Source organism: Phragmites australis, chromosome 7, assembly GCF_958298935.1.
Source record: "Phragmites australis chromosome 7, lpPhrAust1.1, whole genome shotgun sequence".
NCBI lineage: Eukaryota > Viridiplantae > Streptophyta > Magnoliopsida > Poales > Poaceae > Phragmites > Phragmites australis.
Window position 1 is genome coordinate 20,459,493 of NC_084927.1, and position 14,318 is coordinate 20,473,810.

At 43.5% G+C, this 14,318-nt stretch overlaps 1 pseudogene; it reads left to right on the forward strand.

Moving 5' to 3' along the window:
- The first annotated feature begins 3,970 nt into the window (after positions 1-3,970).
- On the forward strand, positions 3,971-12,291 carry LOC133923474 (potassium transporter 1-like; annotated as a pseudogene).
- The last annotated feature ends 2,027 nt before the right edge of the window (positions 12,292-14,318 follow it).

Sequence of the window (14,318 nt, forward strand, 5' to 3'; positions counted from 1 at the left end):
AAGCCTTAAAAAAAATCGATAAACCCGATATTTTTTATCGTCCAAAAAAATCGATAAACCCGATAATCCTATTTATCGGCAGAGGCCGATAAATTTACTTATCGGCTGAAATTTTTGGTAATTTTTTAATTTGACGTCTTTTGATTTCCGAATCTAACACGTGAGCAACAAAATGTCAACCCGCAGCCGCTACACCACCCCTCCAATCCTATTCATTTATGTGTTATTTTTTATGTCAAGATTTAGATATAATCTATGTGATTTTCTAAATAAATTGAGCCTTTTTTTTCAATTTTTGTCCAAACTTTTTTATCTATCGCCGATAGTATTCTGATAAATCCGATAATCCTGTTTATCGCTAACCTCCGATAAAAAAATTTTATCGATAAATTTTTCCTTGCGCTAAGGTGAGAAGCTCCAGCGCGTCTCCCTCTCTCCATTCTTCGTACCACCCATATTCCTTGTGCAGCTCGCTGCTGGCAACCGTCAGAGCCGAAGCCATCCACCGCAGGAGGAGAGCTTGAGGGACATGGTGTGTGGACGGCTAGGGGCCGAGCCAGGATTGATGATAGGAGGTCGAGGAGAGACAAATTTAAGTCGATTCTAGAAGTTATTAAATCGATCCTTGAAAAAAACATAATTTATCTTAATATTGGTTAATATATTTTTATTTTTTGAAAAACATAATAGAAATGTTGCGATGAATTCATGTTCTATGATAGCCCTAAAACATCTTTTTTCTTATTTATATACAAATTTGCTTACAGTAACAAATGTTCGGCCTTTCCTATAATGAATAATGATATCTACTCATTCAACATCTCGATATTGCTTTTTCTAGTTGATATTGGCCTACCATAGAAGTTGCTAAAAATATATCTATAACAGAAAATAACTAGAGCTTAGGTCAATAAAGGGTAGAGCAATGTAACATAAATCATGATCATTAAGGATAAATGTTTTAAATTTGATAAAGTTTGGTAAGAAAAAAGCGCTCCGTTATATATATACACACACATATATAGAGCATAGGGGGACCTAACCCCTGGCCGCCCCTGTGGATGGCAACGAGATGGCTAATACCTCTTTTTTGTGTTTTAGAAATTCTATCATTGTCGGTTCTAAAACTAACAGTGATAATGTCGATTGTTCACTGCTAGAATTGATGAGGTATTCTATAGTAGTTGTTAATCATTTACATAGAAGTACTGAAGCCTTACACCAGGCACAAAATAACACAATCCTAAGCATAGTAGCACAAGAATATATGTGAGCAATCTTGAAAAGTGAAACCACAATATTTTCGGAAAAAAAGATGCAGGTTGTTTATAGTAAAATTTGCAGGAAGTTATGTGATGAATAAATATGCTTTACAGGCATAATCATATCAAAATCGTTCGAAATTGTACAGTACGAGTTTAGTTGAAATTAATGGTAATCATTGCTATAGTCAGTGTTTATTTACCTCTCTGCAGTTTCTCCACCAAGAAAGCAATATTTAAACTGAAGCTGGCCAATATATGTTGTCTCTCTAAGTCTGCTCCACAAACACACGCTTCCGTATATGATCCTGAGAAAAGATGAGCAGCTCACAGCCGTTATATCACTCAGAGTTTTTAGTGTTAGATAATCATGAAACAAAAAAGAAGGATATTAGTACCTGGTGGTGAAATTTGCTGATGTTATGTGGATGACAAAAGATCATATGATTTCTTTGGGCATATCAATTTATCACTAGAGAAAAACAATTATTTGGTAGACATGAAGGAAGAAATCATTTTTTTGTTTTTTTTCCCCGTAAGACTCGATATTGAAAGAAACGCAATAGTTGTAGACATAAATGAACAACAGAAAAGGAACAAATGAGAGATTTATAACATGAAATCAATTTTTTTGTTTTTTTGTAAGACTCAATATTGAAAGAAAGGCAATAGTTGTAGACATAAATGAACAACAGAAAAGGAACAAATGAGAGATTTAGAACATGAAATCAATTTTTTTGTTTTTTTGTAAGACTCGCTATCTATTACTCACTTATATTGGAACCTGAAGAGAATAGATTTAGCATAGAAATGAGAACAAGAACGGGCTGGTGGCAGCAAAACGAATAGTTGGGAAGGATTAACATCTGTCCATTGCAGTACTCTCTTATATATATACAGGAAACATGATCCTTAGGTTACAATGACAAGAAAAGAATATATCTCTCTGAAAGCTAAAGACTAAAGATGGAATACTGCAGGAATGAATCATATCATGTTCAAAGAAGAAAGGAGCGTGCATGTAAAGTTGATCTTGTAGTTTTGAGGAGCATGTTCCTTAAGGGATACATCTAAAGAAAATCATGTTCAAACGTGACAAAACAAGGCGATCCAGATACATGCATGAAGGAAAAGCCATGTTTGATCGTCGAGTTTTTAATTTGTATGAACTAAATCTTGTACTCAACTTTTTTGCAATATCTATGGTAGGTAAATCTTACGTGCCAAAGGAAAGGGAAAGAGATAGATGAAGGGAAAAAAAGTCCAGTGAATAGGATGTTGAGGCAGGCTGATTGTGTCTCAAATCTTTGATTTTATCCGCCAGCATCTTTTAGTATGACTAAAAAAAATATTACGAGTAAAAAGAAAATTGCAAAATAAAAGAAACAAAATGGAAGCTTGTGCTTCTGAAGTAACTGACTACATCTCCGTTGGCACAGTCCACAAAATTGGAATGCTTGATATAAATGGTGTTTATCTGTATAATGTTTCACCTTCAAAGACACCTAGCAGGCAAACGAAGAGCTATTTAGGCAGGAAAAGGGAGGATGTGTCCTCTTGCACTGCATCTCTCACATTAAAGGGGAACATCATGATATGATTGCTAGGTTGCACAAGCAATTAAGGAATAATATGCATATACTTTTCAAAGGTAAAGGTAATGAATCATGCAGGTTTAAAGGACAAAGGGGATAACTTGCCATGTGCATCTCAAAGGACACATTGGCAATTGGCACATCTTAAAGCACACGAGCAGAAGAAAAGTAGTGTTGCTTCTTTGCCAATTCACCTTAGGAACCGAACATGACTAAAGCATTACAAAGCTTTATCACCAAGGCTATAGAGTATAGAATGCTCTTCTCTGTTCAAATCAGGCACGGACGAAGTAGATCTGTAACCGACCAAAGACCCGAATTGGCATACCCGATCCATGCCCGTGAAGGGTAATGAGTGAATTTTTCTACCCGTGCCTGTGCCCGTGCCCGATGGGTACCTAAAACCCGAGGGTCGCCTGCGGGTCGTCAAGTGACCGATTGAGGGCGGCGCCTGGGCAGCACGTGAGAGAATCAGGAGGTGAAGGAGACCGCGTGAAGCAAACTGCTGCGAACTCGGGCGACCCGTGGGCACCCACGGACAAAACTACAAACCCGTGCCCAACCCGTTCTATTTCGAGTACCTGATCCGCCAGATTTGTTGACAAAATTTCTCACCTGAACCCACACACACCACGCGCATAACCAGCGGGTACCTGAACATGGCCATGGGCTCAACTGCCATCCCTACTGTTAGCGCATTGCTTGGTACTTTAGGATTAGTTTCCTTGACTGCCTAACTATTTATGGTTAGTTTGGATATAATCTGCTAGCTGACAAATCCTAACAGATCTTGTATCCTGTATATTTAGGAAGTGGTCCCTTGTAATCAATATATATAAACCACCCTACGGCCTGCCTGCTGTGTGTGGTGTTTTCCCATATTTTCTCCTCTACATGGAATCAGAACATTGTTCTCGACATCATCCTTGACAAAGAGCAGGACGCCCGTGCTCTGTGGGTTGCTGTCGAAGCTCTCTTCTACGGTAACAAGGAGAGTCCCGCAATCATCCTTTCGAACGAGTTCCACGGCCTTCAGTAAGGTGATCTCTCCATCATGGCGTACTGCAAAGAGCAAAAGCATCTCGCGGATGCTTTCTTGTGGTTCTTCTATTGATGTCTACAGTGAGTGGGATCAGAGAGAAGGTGCTAAGCTTAACTGAAAGTACGTGAAAAAAAGGAGCTTACATGATGAGTGATCGGTTGATACCCTTTGTTCGTTACATGTAAATTGTGTTGAGAAACTGTTGCTACCGGGTGTAGTCCAGCGATCTCTTTGGAACAATTGCAAAAGGAGACACAAGCGTAGGGGAAAAGCTGTCTATTCTTTATTTATCTGTGTTTACTATGAGAGGTGCTGCCCCATATATATAGTGCCAAAAACCCCTAAGAGATAGAATCGAATCTTTCAAGAGATCGAGACGGGCTCATATTCGGTTGTGAAACTCCAGGTTTCCTAACACTCTCCCTTGGGCACTTCTCGCAAAATGTATATGTCTCATTAAAACTCCCCAAAAACCCAATAGGAAAAATTGGGAGAAAGAGTACATAGCTCGCGACATGGTCACACGAATTGCCTCGTTAAAAACCTTAACATGAGAAACTTCAAGAAAACTCATTTAAGGGAAAAAGAGTACAATCCACTCAAAATACTTCATACAATCTTCATGATTAACGTTGGGCACTTAATCTTCTTGATTGAGATTTAATTCTTAATATCGGTATTATGTGAAAATTCTCCCTCTGAAATATGCAACTCTCTAAACCTCATCATCCCAATGCCATGAAGATATCTTTCAAAACTAGATGCAGGGAGAGATTTAGTGAATAAATCTGCAAGATTTTCACATGACTTGGTATGCATTACCTTTATTTCATTCATTTTATGCAATTCATGAGCATAAAATAACTTGGGGTTAATATGTTTCGTTAATTTGCTTTTCACATATCCCAATTGCACTTGTGCAACACATACAACATTATCTTCATAGATAATAGTAGGGGTGTTAGTAGTATTCAAACCACATGACTGTTGGATATAATTGATCACTCTTCTAAGCCATGCACATTCCAGTGCGGCTTCATATAAAGCTATTATTTCTGAGTGATTCATTGAAGTAGATACAAGACTTTGCTTCGACGATTTCTAGGATATTGCAGTTCCACCACATAAGAAAACATAGCCAGTCTGTGATTTCGTTGTATGCAGGTCTGACAGGTACCAGCATCTGCGTATCCAACCAGACTTAGATCCTGATTCTTTCTGTAGAACAGGCCTGGATCTTTGCTATCTTGCAAGTAGCGCAGAATATCCTTCAAGCCCTTCCAGTATCTTTTAGTGGGCTCTGCACTGTATCGTGCAAGTAGGTTTACTGCAAACGCTATGTCTGGCCTAGTGCAATTAGCTAGATACATCAGCGCACTTATTACAATTAAGTATGGGAATTCCGGTCCCAATACTTCCTCCCCCTCTTCTCTAGGTCTATAGGGATCTTGATCTGCTTGTAATGACCTTTCGACCGTGGGGGTTTTAGCAGGAAATGATTTTTCAAAACCAAACTGCTCTAACACCTTCTGAGTGTAGTTTGACTGATGTACAAAGATTCCATCTGCCACATGCTCTAGCTGCAGGCCCAAGCAAAATTTGGTTCTACCCAAATCTTTCATTTCAAATTCAGATTTTAAGTAGGAACTTGCTTCTTCTATATCTTCTTTTGTACCAATGATATTCAGATCATCTACATATACTGATATTATGCAAAATCCATTTTGGGACCTTCTTATGAATACATAGGGACAATCCGTGCTATTTGTGTAGCCTCATTTTCCAAAAAATTCACTCAAATGATTGTACCATATTCTACCTGACTGTTTTAACCCATATAGCGACTTCTTCAATTGTACGCTATAAAGGTGTCTATTTCCTCTATCCTGATTCGGCAATGGTATTCCTTCAGGTACCTTCATATAAATGACCGAATCTAGGCTCCCATAAAGATATGCGGTCACAATATCCATCAATTTCATTTTCAACTCCAGGTTGATTGCCATTGAGATTAAATATCTAAAGTTAATGCCACCCATCACCGGGGAATAAGTTTCTTCATAATCAATGCCTGGTTGTTGAGTGAAACCTTGTGCCACTAGTCGTGCTTTGTACCTAATAATTTCATTTCTTTCATTCCTCTTACGAACAAAAACCCACTTATATCCGACTGGTTTAATGCGGGGAGGTGTGCGGGATACTGGCCCAAAAACCTCTCTTTTGTTCAGGGATAACAGTTCAGCTGTTATTGCCTTCTGCCAATCTTCCCAATCTGACCTCATTCTACAGGCTCAAGGTCATGATCTATGACTGTGGTAATTTTATTTGCGAAGTATGTGTCGACTATTGTGGTTGCTCTATTCCAGGATTCCCCTGAATTCATATAGTTTATTGCTATTTCATCATGGGCTGCACTTCCAGGTGCTTCTTCATCTTGCTCTTCATAATTTCTTACTATTGTAGCAAGGTCCTTTAGTTTACCAGCGTCAATTTCAGCGTGCGCATTTTCGCTGGTTCCTTCCTGCGTGGGAAGATTCAAATCTGGTATACCTACTTCCTGAGATTCCATACCATCGCCAGGTCTCAACTGGCTCCCATTCTTTTTCCTTTGGGGCACTTTTGCGATCGGTTGTGGTAAACTTTCATTTCCCACCTTCGTCGGACGTCTTCGGCTATTTGGGACTTGAGAAACCGAATTTCTTGTCCTTTTATTATTTTTCGGAGCTCCTAGGACAAGATGAGGGGTACCTTCTTTTGGTACTTCCACCTCTCCGGTGCATTGCGTGCAGGCACATGCGACTTAGTCACGCTCTTCAAATCACAAAAATGATCAGGCAGATTGTTTGCTAATTTCTGCAGATCGATAATTTTCTGTACTTCACCATTTGCTTCACTACTGCGAGGATCATGTGCCGCAATTCCTTCAGCCTGCCATATAATTTCCTGACATTTTTCATCCAAGGGTATATTTCCTCCCCCTAATGACGGAAAATTATTTTCATCAAAAATGCAGTCAGTGAAGCGGGCCGTATGCAAATTTCCAGTTATTGGTTCTAAATATCGGATTATGGATGCAGTCATGGAGGGAAGTTTTTCTAGTATTCTCACTTCGCTATCACGCTTAGTGATGTGTAGGTACTCCCTACCATCTTCTTCACCAGTTTCTACATGGAAACCGTTAGCGCGAATGTCTTTAAAACTTAAGAGATTTCTTGTAGATTCAGGGTATAACAATGTTTCCTCAATGTGCAAAGTAGTTCCCACAGGTAGTATGACTGTGGCTCTTCCAGAACCTACTATGCATTTACCACTTCCAGTGACAGTCATCACCTTTCCAGAGCTATTTTTAATAGACTGAAAATACATCTTTTCTCTTAAGATGGTGTTTGTGGTTCCACTATCCACAATACACACTTCTTCCATGCGGGCGCCACACATATTCTATAAATAAAACATTCAATCATTCACATGCGAGGAAGTAGCAACAAGACTAAATACTTCATTGACTATCGAAAAATAATATTGTTTGCAGCTAAGATTTCTCTTCTAGAGCTTACATTTATTCATTCAATCCTCCTAAATTCAGCAACAAATTGAATGGATAATTACTCTAATTCTAGATAGAGTCTGCGAAATATCCGGCCACTTCTGCTTCAATGGCTTTCTTTTCCGCTTCATTATTTATGGCATCTTCTATGTCAGTGGAGGAGGACAAAGTAGAGGTCTCCGCATCCTTCATCGAGAGGTCTTTTACAGTCATTGCAGGAGTGTCATCAACTTCCATGTGAGATGCATCCCTTTCAACTTCGACTGCTTTGTCCTCTTACATCCCCACTGCAATGGTGAGGTGTGCTTCTAGCTGCTCTTTCTTCTTCTTCCGGAATGCTTCCACAACATGCTTTGGTGCTTTGCAGATTCAGGACCAATGGCCCCAAACACCACACTTATAGCATGTCTGGTTCTGCTCACCATATGGCTTGACCTTTTTCTTTGTCTTACCATTATCATCACCAGGCTTGACTTTTCCTGCCACCACTTTCTTTCCTCCCTTCACCTGCTTCATATTGCGGTTCTTGCGCGCTTTGAAAGAGATGTGATTGACTTCTAGACCACTGCTCTTCCCTTGAGGTTGGGATAAAAAGTTTTTGTTTATGACTTCGTTATGAACTTCATGGAGTTGCAACACATCAATCAATTCAGAATACTTCTTGTAATTTGATTGACGGTGATTGCGTGCGGATTCTGCCGCATTTGGGTGGAAAGTGGAGTGAGTCTTCTTAATTTTCTCCTCTTCTGTGATCTCTTTCCCACAGAGACACAGTAGTGTGCAAATGCGGTGCAGCGTGGAGTTGTACTCTCTGGCATGCTTATAGTCACAGAAACGTAGCCGGTCCCATTCTTGCTCTACGAGAGACTTGATGGTGTACTTAAGATGCTCAAAATGCTCCTGCAGTGCGTCCCATAGTGCCTTAGCGCTGATCATTGCCATGTACTCATCCTTCAAAGTGGGAGAGAGATGATGGCGGAGAAAATGAAGTGCCTGATCATTCTCATCCTCCGTGGGAACAATTGTACTACTTGTTCCCAAGCCAATTGCAGCGTGGAGCCTTTTTACTCCCAGTACAATCCGAACATCCAATGCCCAAGTGAGATAGTTGCAGCCACCAGCACTCAGCTTAGCGAACTCCTTGTTCGTGATGCCAGCCATCTACATATTTAAATGATGCAAGTATTACTTCCAGTAAAGTTGCTTCATGTTGCTAAATTAGATTGCTGCAATTCGATATTTTCTATGCTATTATGTAAATTTTTATTGAATTTAAATGCATAACAGGCAATTTAAACAGCAAAATAACATAGAAATAAATACTTCATAATGGCTAAAACATATGCAAAATTTAAATTCTAGAGATACTTTCATGTAGGAGAAGTATTTTCAAGATTCTCCATAAAACCCGAGGGTTTATACGCAAAATTCCAAAATTTGCGTAATTTTCAGAAACCATAAGGTCTAATATGCGAAATTTATGTATGCCCTTTTTCTTTCCTATTTCGGTCTCTTCATATTCTTTCTAGCCGCCCATCTTTCTTCTATTTTCTTATTCCAGCTGATTTTCTTTCTTTATTAGGCCGACCTATTAGCATTGGGCCGGCCCAGCCCATCCTGGCTCAAAAACCTCAATTCTTTTTCTCGGCTGTGAATGAGCTATTGGTGCATTTGGCCCAACCCATCCAGGGTTAGGGTTTCAATTCGGTGACGTCTGCTGAGCCCATCCTATGCGGGTGGCAGCGTGCTGTTCGGGGAGCTCGTGTGTGACGGCGGCTTCCGGCCAGGCGCGCGGCAGCATGACAACGCCCCTTTTTTCTCCCATCAGCACTGACAGCCAGGCTGTAGGCCGGCATGTCAACTAATGCGGATGTCTTTTTCTGCAAAAGATCGGCCGCATGTGGCAAGCAAGGACGGCAGGGATTGTGTCTTCTTCTGGGCACGCGACACGCAAGGTCTCCAGGCCGATCTTCACGTGAACAGCAGGGGGGCACGGCACGTCAACGGAGGCTTTCGGCCGATCTCCATCTGCCGGCACGTGGTGACACAACGACCGGTACAGCGACCATAGGGGCGATGGCCTGCATGGCCTCTGACCAGTTTCCATCTGCACGCTCGATGAACACTTGCAGGGCCTTTGCTGGACTTTCATGTACTTTAGTGCATGCGTGCATTCAATTGCTTGGCCGACAGGGCCTCTGGTCAGCAGGGCGGCAGCTTGCGTGTTCTGCAGCGGGAGTTGGTGGCCGGTGCTTGGCGTGCAGGCCAGATGGGCAGCGCGTGCAGTAGTGCGGCGCTACGACGGCGTGAGCACAGTAGGCGGGGCCAGGGTGGCCTGTAGGGCTAGCCGATGTGGTGCGTGAGGAGGGCCGCCAGCCTGCAGGGCGGGACAGCGCAACGACGTGTACGTCGGCCTGCAGCAGCACCTTGGCTTCGCGTTCTGGTCTGTGCAGAGATGACGGACGTCAGTACCGACCGGCGGCGATGTGGTGGCTGCAGGCCCCACGAGATCAGATGTGATCCACTACTATTCATGCATATAGGCTATTGTTCATGCGAGATTTCAGATCTATTTTGATGCAAAAGACAGTAGCTACGAGGATACGTACCGAATCGATCGTACCTTTCAATTCTTGCGAATGATTCGTGCCCCGTAGGGCATATAGGCTAGGCCAAAGACCTGTCCGCTTGATGTCGATACCGATGCAGTGCAGATCGATCGCAGGAAGATTCGTTCCGCTAGCTTGATCTCCGGTAGAGCTTCGTGCTGATAACGTGTTGAGAAACCGCTGCTACCGGGTGTAGTCCAGCGATCTCTCTGGAATAATTGCAAAAGGAGACACAAGCGTAGGGGAAAAACTATCTATTCTTTATTCATCTGTGTTTATAATGAGGGGTGCTGCCCCGTATATATAGTGCCAAAAATCCCTAAGAGATAGAATCGAATCTTTCAAGAGATCGAGACGGGCCCACATTCGGTTGTGAAACTTCAAGTTTTCTAACAAATTGTTTGGTGTCATTTTTTGCACAGCACAGGTTGTCTGGATTTCAGTACCTATTTTGTTCACGCTCTTCTTAGTCCAGCGTTATGGTACAGACAAGGTTGGGTACTCCTTTGCTCCGATCATTTTGGTGTGGTTTGTTTTCATTGCTGCCATTGGAATGTATAACCTTCAATCCAATATACATAGTAGATTACTTCAGAAGGAACGGGAAGGAAGGATGGGTTTCACTGGGGGGGTGTTATCTTGTGCGTCACTGGTAAACTCATCGACATAAAATGCAATTGCAAAGATAATCTATAGCCTGCAATTAGAATGGGCTGTCATATGCAATAGGCACAGAAGGAATGTATGCAAACCTAAGCCATTTCAATATCAAGGCCATTCAGCTAATGGTGACACTCGCATGTATGCTACTTGCTGCACCATTTTGATACTCCCAACTCTACATTTAATTTTATAGGAAGTAATTTTCCCTGTTTATAGAACAGAAATATCTGACAATGGTTACTGTATTTCCTCCCATAGATAAGCTTTAACACTGTCTTGTTCCCCTCGGTGGCACTATGCTACATGGGCAGACAGCATATCTGAGGAAATTCCTTGAGGAAGTTTCAGATGCCTTCTTTAGATCTATCCCAGGTATATAAGAACTAAGAGTACAATTTTGCTTCTTGGAAATGACTTTTTTCGTAAACTAGCATAAATAAGATCAACTCTCTGTACTGATGCAGCACCATTGTTCTGGCCAACCTCATTATCGCCATTCTTTCGGCTATCATTGCAAGCCAAGCTATGCTCTCTGGTGCATTCACCATCCTCTCCAAAGCCATATCTCTTGGTTGCTTCCCCAGGGTTCGAGTGATTCACACCTCAAAGAGTTATGAGGGACAGGTTTACATTCCTGAAGTGAACTTTTTGATGGGACTGGCAAGCACTTCAGAACAACCACTGAAATTGGCAATGCTTATGGTAAGTAACTAGAAGATGATGAGACATTTATTTTTGAGTTCAGAATAGAATACACATCACATTTATCTTATTTGATTCTGGTTATGTGCAGGGATCTGCATCGTGACTGTGTTCTTGATCACCATCCATTTTATTACGATTGTGATGCTACTCGTGTGGAGGAAGAACATTATCTTCATCTTCCTTTTCTACATCGTGTTTGGTTCCATAGAGCTGATTTACCTCTCTTCAATTTTGTCAAAGTTCATCCAAGGTGGGTACATACCGTTCTGCTTCTCGCTTGTCCTGATGGCCCTAACGATGACATGGCAATATGTCCACGTCAAGAAGTACCGGTATGAGTTTGACCACATTATGCCAACCGACAAAGTGATAGACTGATAGCACTGCTCGAGAAGCACGATGTGCTGCGGCTGATCCCCGGGGTGGGCCTCCTGTACTCGGACCTGGTCCAAGGTATTCCCCCTGTATTCCCGCTCTTGGTGCAGAAGATACCCTCTGTGCACTCCGTCTTCTTGTTCATGTCGATCAAGCACCTGCCTATCCCTGTGGAGCGGTTCCTCTTCCAGCTGGTTGGGGAAATACCTCAATATGTAGATATTACTAAAGGGTCCGAAGCTTTTCGGCTCTAGGGCTCCGGATCCTCAGTCGGAAATCTAGCTTTCAAAGACCGTGAACCCCTCCGGCCACTGTCTCTTGAGATAGGAGAAGTTGCTGGTCTCTGGAAGGGATTGTTTGGGGCTGTCTTTAAGGACCCCCGACGTCTCTGGCCCCGTCAACCTATTCTTGTGAATCTCTCATCCCCGAAGGCCTCTCGGATCTCCAGGCTCCAGAGATCTCCAGAGCCCCAGTCTCCCGAAGCCCTAGTCTCCCGGAGCACCAGTTCTCTGGATCCTGGGCAAGCTCTCGGAAGCTCGAGTAGTGGGTCATCAAGCCTTGGAGAAAAATCAGCCAGAGGGGGCCCACGAGCCATTCTCCGCCTGCAACGAAATGATCGGTATTTAATGCTAGTGCAAGTTGTGGCCATCCTGACATCCCAGTACAAGTGGAGGTCATCCTGACATTCAGGACAGTGCAGCGTCGTGTCACAATTGATGATCGGCCGAGTATCGCACCTTCTGGATTACCTACACCACAGTATTTGGCATACTGTGTAATTCGACTAGCTCCAAGTCCCTGTAGCATGGCGGTAACTTGCATCGCTATCTCTGTAAAGGAATATTTGTATACTTACACCCCGAATGGTACTATAAATACAGACTCATGGCCATCAGACCAGTGACCAATCTCTTGGTGATGAACACATCGGTATTCCTTCCTCTCTACTTCTTCTCCAAGCTTGAGTCTCCTCTCTAGAGGAGGCTCTCGTCGCACTTGTTCGTGGAAGATATTTTCTTTCACCAACAGCGCGCCATCCGTGGGGGACACGAACACAGAATTACAAGGAGAGGTAGGATGCCACCCAAAAAGAAGACCACCAATGCCGCAGCATAGGCGGCTGACTACCTGGCCACGCCTGTGCGGGGTTCCACACGACCACCTCAACCATGCAAGTTATATACACCCACCAATTCTGCCACCGGATGGAATGACGACCCTCCGGCCACTCGGCGATGGCCCTGGCCCGAGCTGGTGCTAAGGCCTCGACCGGTGCGGAGGCCTTCCAACAATGGCATACGAGGACCTCGCAGCACCCCAAGGGGTTATGGCCAAGGCCATGGCCGTGCAGGCCGCCCTTCAGTGATTCTGGGCGCTCGAGCCCAGGGGCATTCATGCCTGGGCCCACCCTCGTGGCGTCTCCTGTAACAACACCCAAGACACCTTTGTCGAGCCGGCGTCTTCTGTGAATCTGGCTGTCGGGCAGCCTCCTCTACCTCCCTTGATGGAAGGGGGTTTCGGAGAGACCACAGGCTCTGGTACGCGTAGATCCCGCCAATGCCTTCGACGCCGACCATAGGCTCCGGTACCACATGGAGGGTAGTGGTGCATCTTGCAAGGAGCTGGGAGTGGCCATAATACCAAGAATTGCCGAAGCCTTATAGCCTTTCGGACAGAGTACCTCGGGAGGAAGGCGGGATGCCTGGCAGGGGAAAGAGCCGGTGATAGGCGGTCCAGGGGTCGTAAAACCAGAATGGGCCGCCTAGTAGGCCTCCGAACCTTACCAAGCCCCCCTCGGCCTGCTCTACCTCCTCCTACTCTGCCACCGACGGTATAATACCCTAGTGACAAGGATCAAGTCTCACCAACAACCCTAGCCAGAATAGAGTCCGGCAGGCCCTCAGCGTAGGGGGCCCGCCTGAACCAGCGGAGTAGTTGGGGCCTCCGGAGTGCCTCCACGCTGGGTTAGATTTCTAGTTTGGACCGTGTTTGGTTAGATTTTGTTGGATTTGGACCATGTTTGGTTAGATTTCTAGTTTGGATCTTGTGTTCTGAGTTGCAGTTTTTCAGTACTGCAACCAGCTCGTAACTTTTGGTTCCTATCCAGAACATCCGGGAACAGTAATTATTTTGCAACCAGATCTTTTTTCGGACCTTCCTGTAGGTCGGTGTACTAGTTAGAATACTGTTCATCTAGTCAGAGTTACTGTTTTATCAGCACTGGCTGGATTACTGTTCATCTGGTTAGAACACTGTTCATCAGCACTGGTCGGGTTAGTGTTCATTAGTACTGGTCGGAGGTATTATTCATCAGTACTGGTCAGAGTACTGTTCATCAGTACTGGTCAGAGAACTTTTGCTGTCCACTGTGAGCGTAGTTTCCTGTTGTTTCCGCTGTGCTTTGTTTTGCTCTCAGTTGTGCTTCGTTCTTGTGGAGGGTTGGGTTCGAATTGGACATAGGCCCTGTTCCTTGATTAAGAATTTTTTAAGGGCTCCTATTCACCCCCCCCCCCTCTAGTC